Here is an 8501-nt window from a genome sequence, read left to right on the forward strand (position 1 = left end):
TAATATATAGGATCTTATAATTCGATTCCAGCAATAAAATTGCTGGTAAATAACTTTTCCATGAATTTTGCTAATTAGCCCAGAGTATATTACCGATGGACGAAAGTCCCTGAAAATCTCTATAATGTTTATTTGAGTAGGTTACAAAGTGAAAAAAAAAAGAGAAAATTTAGTGTAATTTTTAATTTCAAATATCTTATTTAAATGAAACCTTTTGTTTGTTCTTAGGGATTTTCGGCCCTCGGTAATAATGCGGAATGGGACGTTTCGATGCCGCCGGTTCATCGCCGGCCGTTTCGATGCCGCCGGTTCATCGCCAGTCCATTTAATCGCCGTCATATCTCGCATTTCCTAGAATTCCTAATTAATACTAAAAATAACTAATAATTGTAACTGTCGAAAATTCGGAAATATATCAGATAGCGATTAATTGACTGGCGATGAATCGGCCGGCACCGGCATCGAACTGGCGGCATCGAAACGGCGGCGATGAAACGTCCTAGACCCGTAATAATGTAATGTTTCAACGAGCGTTTAAACTTTTCAAAAATATTTATTAGTTTTTTCAGAATTTGAAAAAAGTGAATGCATTTAAAAAGTATTGCAAACAAATTTTACGTCTATGCTCTTAAGTAACATTTACAAAAATTATAATTTCACCCTTCTGACTTTAATTTTGGCAAACTCGTCAATCAGATTGGTGTAGTCTAGTGGGGATAGATAGGTATGGCGTATGGCAGCTAGTGAGAACTCTGTTGAAATAAGTGTTAAATTTTTTAGTTTTGTTCTTATGGGGCTTCGGAAATAGTTTTTAATTTTAAAAAACTTCTTTCCCCTCTAGTTACCGAAACAGGGAGTGTTAATAACATTCTTAGTTTACAACTACATTTGGGTATAAAGAAATTAGGTCATTATGGCACAAATAGTTCAAAACCTTTAAATGTTTCATGGAGTAGTTTGAAATATATTACGCAATTCTTTTAGAAGATCATTGTATCATCAGATTTTTTTTCTTTTTGTATTCAAAGTATTGAATGAAAATTGACACAATATTTTTCTAGTGTTTCATCATCTACATGTATTTCCCTTAATTTAAAAATATATAAAAATTTAAAAATTTTATTATGAGTTTCTAGAAGCGAAAATCGATCAATCAAAGAATTAACGCCAATGTCTAAAATATAGATGAACAAATTTATTTTAAATTTAGATTGATCTGTTAATAGCTCGTCCACAGATTTTTTATAGTCAAATAAACGCTTTTTTCTCCTGGCTCGAATTTCATTTTCAGCTGGAAAATGGGAACTTATATGAAAATTTTCTGCAATTTCATTAACTTTTCCTTTGGTCATTAGCCATATTGTCTGTAACTTTTTATTTTTTCTATAGTTTCTGACAACATATTTACACAATCCGACAATTTTTTTTTTGTTTTATTGATTATGCCGCCCCCTTGTGATGCCGCCTGATGCGACTGCCTCTCCGCATCATAGCACGGCACGGCCCTAATCTTTATGAATCTGATCTGGAGAATCTTAAGATTCTCCAAATCAACATAGCCCCACTGGGATTAAAAACCAACGAACTATGGTAGATGGTCATCAGACAAAATCCGGACATCATCTGCATTTCAGAAACGCTATTCACGACAGAATCTCGCTGCCAAGAGTGCCAAGGATCACGAAGTTCAATGGATTTGAAAGCAGAGGTACACAAACCACAGAGGAGTATAGTCATTTACATTAAAAATAAACTATAATGGAACCAGACAGTAGTTAACACAAATTTTTTTCAAAATGTCGGTATTAAAATAGATAATACTAATATTTTTTCTGTTTATACGGGAGGCATCGACAACCTAGCTCTAGAAGAAATAGAAGCAATGATGGAGTTGCAGGAGACTTCAACGCACACCATACAGCATGGGAGTGTGTCAACATAGGACGCTCGGGAGAACAGCTCCTGAGATACTGCGAGGATAGGGACAAGATTATTTGTGAACCAACAAGAATCAGCTTAAATCCAAGACACACCGAGTCTACGCATCAGCAACGACGTTATTATGAAAGACGTGAGGACATATTACGAATACAGTTCTGACCATAGTCACAGGAATTATGACATCAATGATAGAGCTCCCAATAAACGAATTGGTAGAAAGATGGAAAGATGCAAACTGGCCGAACTACAGAAGACATCTAAACCAAATGGAAATGGAAAAATAGAAAAAATCACAAGAGGAATCCAATGAGCAATGGAAGATAACATCCCACGAGAAAGGATGAACAACAGAGGACTAATCATCCCGAACGGGTTAAAAGAAATCATCAAGGAAAGAGATATATGACCAGAAGAGCATACCAAAGGACAAGAAGAATGGAATTGAATATCTACGAAAACGAATTATCCGATAAATAAGGACAATACTCAGAAGCCTAACCGAGAACAAATGGTATACAACAACGTCAGGAAAGCAGAAGAAAACCACGGAAATGTATGGAAGATGCTAAAAACCAAGATGAGACGGAAACAGCAGATGCTAGACAAAATCAAAATATGTCGGATTAACGAACTATCGAAGAGGTCAACAATGAGTACGAAATGATAAAAAGAAGAAACTAATTTTTAGCAGAGGAAGAAGACTACCTAAATCCAACAGAAGTTACTAAATCATAAAAATATTAAAATGAAACAAAGCCCCAGGAATAGAAGATATCCACAACATTGCACTCAAGGAACTACCGAAGAAATATATAGTGGAACTACACTAGATAGACTACTTCAGATTTTGACTACAAAAAGCGCATTTTCCGACCAACTGGAAACATGATAGAATCATCCCTCTACTCAAGGAAAGACTGAAGAAGACCAGGAAGCTACAGACCAATATCCCTGCCCCTGCTGGAATACATTGGAAAAATATTGGAGAGAATCATCTATAGTCGACTAATGAAACACGCTGAAAGAAGAAAAATCATTCAAGAAGACTAATTCGAATTCAGAATTGGAAGAAACTGTAATTTTCAGCTAGCAAGAGTAGTCAGCGACGCGAAAATCCAATTCAACAGAAAACAGGAAAGACCATCCTCGACATCGAAAAAGCCTACGACACGGTCTGGAAGAAAGCCCTTATCTACACGATGAACAGAGCTAGGTTGCTCTGTTCTGATTGTTTAGTTAATATATGCGACGCGGTTTTCTGTGGATAGTATAGGGATTGCAGAAAGGAAAAATAAGCATGTGATTACGTTTGATCCGATTTTTGGAAGATGTACGTAGTGATGTAAGAAGAGAATATTCTTGGCTAGAAAATTCTTGGCGAGAATTTTCTATATTTACAAAAACCGAAATAAAAATAAAAACTAGATATGGGTCAAATGATTATAATTTAAAAAAGATGTTTGTATGTATATTGTTTTTGCCAATTCATCTAGTATATTTTTTGCATCCCAAACATTATTGTATAATCCCTAGGGCTCAGTGGAGGTTGTTCTTCAGATAAGGGAAACACCAATAGCGATAAAAGAATTTATTTATAGAACCGACACTAGGGTATTTTACCCCGGGAGAACTTTGAATACTGACTTGTTTTACTGGTACGCGTTTAGTTGAAGACTCTTTACTCTTTCTCTAGTTGAGAGAACTTAGTTTTATAGAAGCTTAAATTGGGTCCATAGAGTTATATATTAGCATAGAGAGAGTGTCATTCAAAGCGAAGTGACGACACCATCTTTTTATTTGGATTAGTGCTGTTTCACTCTTACTCATAGTAAAGCTGCTATAGTTGTCCTCCTCTTCCGTGCCTATGTTCACACTGAATGTCATCATAGATTTTCGATACAATGTGTTAGAAAGAGATGCAGCAAACCAGTCCATGAGATCTTGTCGTCATGAAGCGCGGAAGGTAGGCTCCCTCTATGTTAATATATACCTCTATGATTGGGTCATCGTTGACACGATGCCCGCGTGATTTGTATATCTAATTGAGGTAAATAATTCTACTTTCCTCAGCACTTTCGTATTATTTCCAAATTATATTGTTGATAATTGACACTAGTAATCCACATGTGTGAATATAACAACAAATAAATTCGTGCGATCTACTGGGTGATATAATTATTCTGTTCAATATCGGATATGAATTCTGAATATTTGTTATTGGACAATTATTGTTCTTGAAGGCCAAACACCTATACTTGCCGCTCCGTTCATGAGCCGGGGAATCACGCGATTTTAGATGAAATCCCCAAAAATCGAAGTAGCCGGGGATGGAGAATCCCATGAACCACTAGCTAGGGTGTTTGTGTTTACAGTGTCAGTAGGTATTTATATTTATTGTTTTGGTGCTGTATTAACCGTATAAACGTGCAAATATTTAGAATGGTAATGGTGTTCATCATAGAGAAATAACAAGGTTGTTGTTATTTCTCTATGGTGTTCATTTAAGCAGAGAGGAACAAGTTGAGATAACTGAGTTTATAATAGACAATTTTAGCAGCTTTAAAATATGGTGATGACTTGGCTGAAATAATGGCATATTTGGCACGTTATTGATCTAAGGAGGAATAGGAATTTTTTTGGAAAACCATACGTTGTAAAATCAATTGAAAATCTAGACCCAATCAAATCATATGATGAAGCAGGTACATATTTCGGAACAAAATTAACCAAAATAGCAGTTGATATATTAAATATGCCTTCATCCAGTGCAGAGTGCAGCAACTAAAAGAAGTTTCAGTGCTTATGGTTTTATCCACTCGTCTAAAAGAAACCGGCTTACTGTTGAACAGGCTAGTAAGGAAACTTTTTGCTCACAATTTAAAATTGTTAGACGTAGGTAGACCAAGCCATGACTGACTGAGCTGGCGTCTCGTGAAAATCAAAATCCCACAACTTTCATGGGCAGGGGGGCCGTGCCCCACCCCCCCCCTAGCTTTTCGGCTGCTTTAAACTACAAATGGTTATCCAAAGTATACAAAATATAGGGTGTCCCGAAAAGAGTGGTCATAAATTATACCACACATTCTGGGGTCAAAAATAGTTCGGTTGAACCTAACTTACCTTAGTACAAATATGCTCATAAAAAAAGTTACAGCCCTTTGAAGTTACAAAATGAAAATCGATTTTTTTCAATATATCGAAAGCTATTGGAGATTTTTTATTGAAAATGGACATGTATCATTCTTATGATGGGAACATCTTAAAACAAAACTATAGTAAAATCTGTCTACCCCATAAAATTTTATGGGGGTTTTGTTCCCTTAAACCCCCCCCCCCCCAAACTTTTGTGTGCCTTCCAATTAATTCATTATTGTGGTACCATTAGTTAAACACAACGTTTTTAAAACTTTTTGTCTCTTAGTATTTTTTCGATAAGCTATTTTTTATCGAGATGCGGCTTCTTGTTTAATATATTTACATAAAAATTTTATGGGGGTTTTGTTCCTTTAAACCTCCCAAATGTTTGTGTACGTTCCAATTAAACTATTATTGTGGTACCATTAGTTAAACACAGTGATTTTAAAACTTTTTTGCCTCTTAGTATTTTTTGATAAGTCACATTTTATCGAGATGTGGCTTCTTTTTCAAAATATACGTAAAAGTAAGTTATAGGGCTTTTCATCGATTGTCATTTGTTTCGAGCTTCTGTCATGTGTCACATAATATTAATATATCTACGTCGTACGTCTTTGGTTTGTATCATTGGATATATCAATAACGTATGACGTAGATATATTAATATTTAGTGACACATGACAGAAGCTCGAAACAAATGACTGTGAATGAAAAGCCCTATAAATAAATTTTCAGATTATTAACAGGTGTGTCTATAATCATACTTAACCATATACAAATATGTGGTGGATTCGACAAATATTCAAAATTTCTCGATAAACACGGGCTTATCAAAAAAGTACTAAGAGGCAAAACGTTTTAAAAATATTGTGTTTAACTAATGGTGCCAAAATAATAATTTAATTAGAACGTACACAAAAGTTTGGGGTGGTTTAAGGGAACAATACCCCCATAAAATTTTTATGGGGAGCACAAATTTCACTTTAATTTTTTTTAAGATATTGCTGCCATAAAAATTCCACATGTCCATTTTCAATAAAAAATCTCCAAGAGTTTTCGATATATGAAAAAAAAATCAATTTTCATTTTGTAACTTCAAAGGGCTGTAACTTTTTTTGTGTGCACTATTGTATATAGGTAAGTGAGGTTCAATCAACCTATTTTTGACCCCAGAATCTGTGGTATAATTTATGACCAATCTTTTCGGGACACCCTGTATAATGTGCAACATTTTCACGTTTGAAAATTTTTATATGGGCGCCGGTGACAACTTCTCATCAGTATGTATGGTACGTTTAGCAGTAAATGGTTGACTTCAATCCGGTAATACTATATTATTTATCTATGGATTTCAATGGTCAATACTTGTACTGGTACTTCAATAGTATAAAAGGCCCGGTTTCAGGTAAAATTTAAATATGTTTGAATATTTGTTTTTCTATAATCTTAGCAATTAAAATAGATTAAATTTATTTTAAAACTCATTTGAAAACATTGGCAAAGCAAAATATTTTACATCCGTTTTTTTGTTTTTGTCGTCGTAATTATTGTAAATTTTGTGGATTCTTTGCTTTATTATGGGAGTACCGTCTAGTCAGTGTTAATTGTCAAAAGACCAACTCTGTCTACCTCGGTTGCTTATCGCTCCGGGTGGGTCTTAACAATGAGGTCAGATAAATTTAATAATATTTACGACCACACTAATTGAAGTCAACCATTTACTGCTAAACAAACCATACATTGAAATGCAGAATGTAGATGACCAGGATGATCTAATGATAGAAACAGATTCTGAATCTGAGGCTAATCTTTTTCAGATTAGATCACCACATCCATGATTCGCTGTTAAGAAGAAAATTTCATTTTTTTATCAAATAAAATTTGTGTTTTCTCTTGTTTTTGTATTTTTTATATATAAAGAACACTGTTGTTTCGTGTCATATAATTTCATGATTCTTAAGGCTATGGGTACATAATTCGCAAATATTTTACGTGTATCCCTACTTTTTCTGTCTTTACACGGCAAATTACGTGTAGTAAAATTCACACTGGTATGGATATGGAAACATTACTAGAATGTCATTCTACTTGAAAATGTCATCATTAATTTAAAGAGATGGGTTTTGAATGTTCTTGGATAACTGTTATTTTTATAATTGCAAATTATTAATTCAGTTAATAAATGTGATAATTTTTTCACTAACTATGTATTCAGTGATTGTAATAATTTATTTGTACAACAAAGACTAATACTCAATCGAGAAAAGAGGAAAAGTGTTAAAGTCATTTTTTAATAATATATTTTAATGGAACGCTTACAATTTTGAACATCTTTAACAACAAAATACTTGGATCACAGAATATATTATCCTGATGTATTCTCTGCTTGGATCTTCCTCAAATAATACACAATAAATAACTTTTTATTAAGTTTACGTCTTAAATCAATTATTTATCAAATACACTATATATCAATAATATTTAATCAATAACTCAACATATTCCCGATGCAATGTCAAATATTTAAAATTGTCACTGATTGTCAGTGACTGACTGACAATATATGCTGACAATATTATATTCGGCTGAGTGCGTTGTAAGACAAAGATAGATTTGGAAAATATTACCACGGCATTGTGTTCATTTTTTTCGAATCCTGAAAAAACCAATAAATATTTTTGAAAGATTTAAACGCAGAATAAAAGACTAAATTTTTACCGAGGGCCGAAAGTCCCTTAGAATAAATAAAATGTTTATTTTGAATGATATATTTGAAATTAAAAATCACACTAAATTTTCTCTTAGTTTTTCACCCCTGTAACTTATTACAATAAACATTATAGAAGTTCTCAGGGACTTTCGGCCCTCGCTAATAACGTAATCTTTCATTCTGCGTTTAAATTTTTCAAAAATACTTATTAGTTTTCTCAGGATTCGAAAAAAATGAATCCCCATTTGAATAGCATTGCAGCCGAAAATACGTACCGATCCTCTTAATACCATATTTCATCATTAACAATATCCCTAAGCGCGTCATAGGGTTCATTCTCAGAAAATTCTCCATATCGAGAATATTATCTGGAATATTCTCCGATTTTTCATTCTCGAGAATTTTCCAACACTAGATGTACGTATCCTTAAGTTAGTTATTGAGTTTGTCTATGAAGGCAAGAGAATCATGAATGGTAGTAATTTTGTCTTGTTTGTTATAAGAAATAATATTTTAGGGAGAAAGCGAAAATGGGTCCACGTATGGGTTTTAAACAACAGACTCGGTTTAAATCTGGAAGACGATTAATTAATTCTGAAATTGGCGATGAAAGTTTCCAATGATTTAATTTAATATTTATAATGTTTATTAACATATTTTGTCCCATTTGTTTCTACTTCTTGTGAGGAGACCACCTTGTACTAGATAAATATAC

Source organism: Diabrotica virgifera, chromosome 4, assembly GCF_917563875.1.
Source record: "Diabrotica virgifera virgifera chromosome 4, PGI_DIABVI_V3a".
NCBI lineage: Eukaryota > Metazoa > Arthropoda > Insecta > Coleoptera > Chrysomelidae > Diabrotica > Diabrotica virgifera.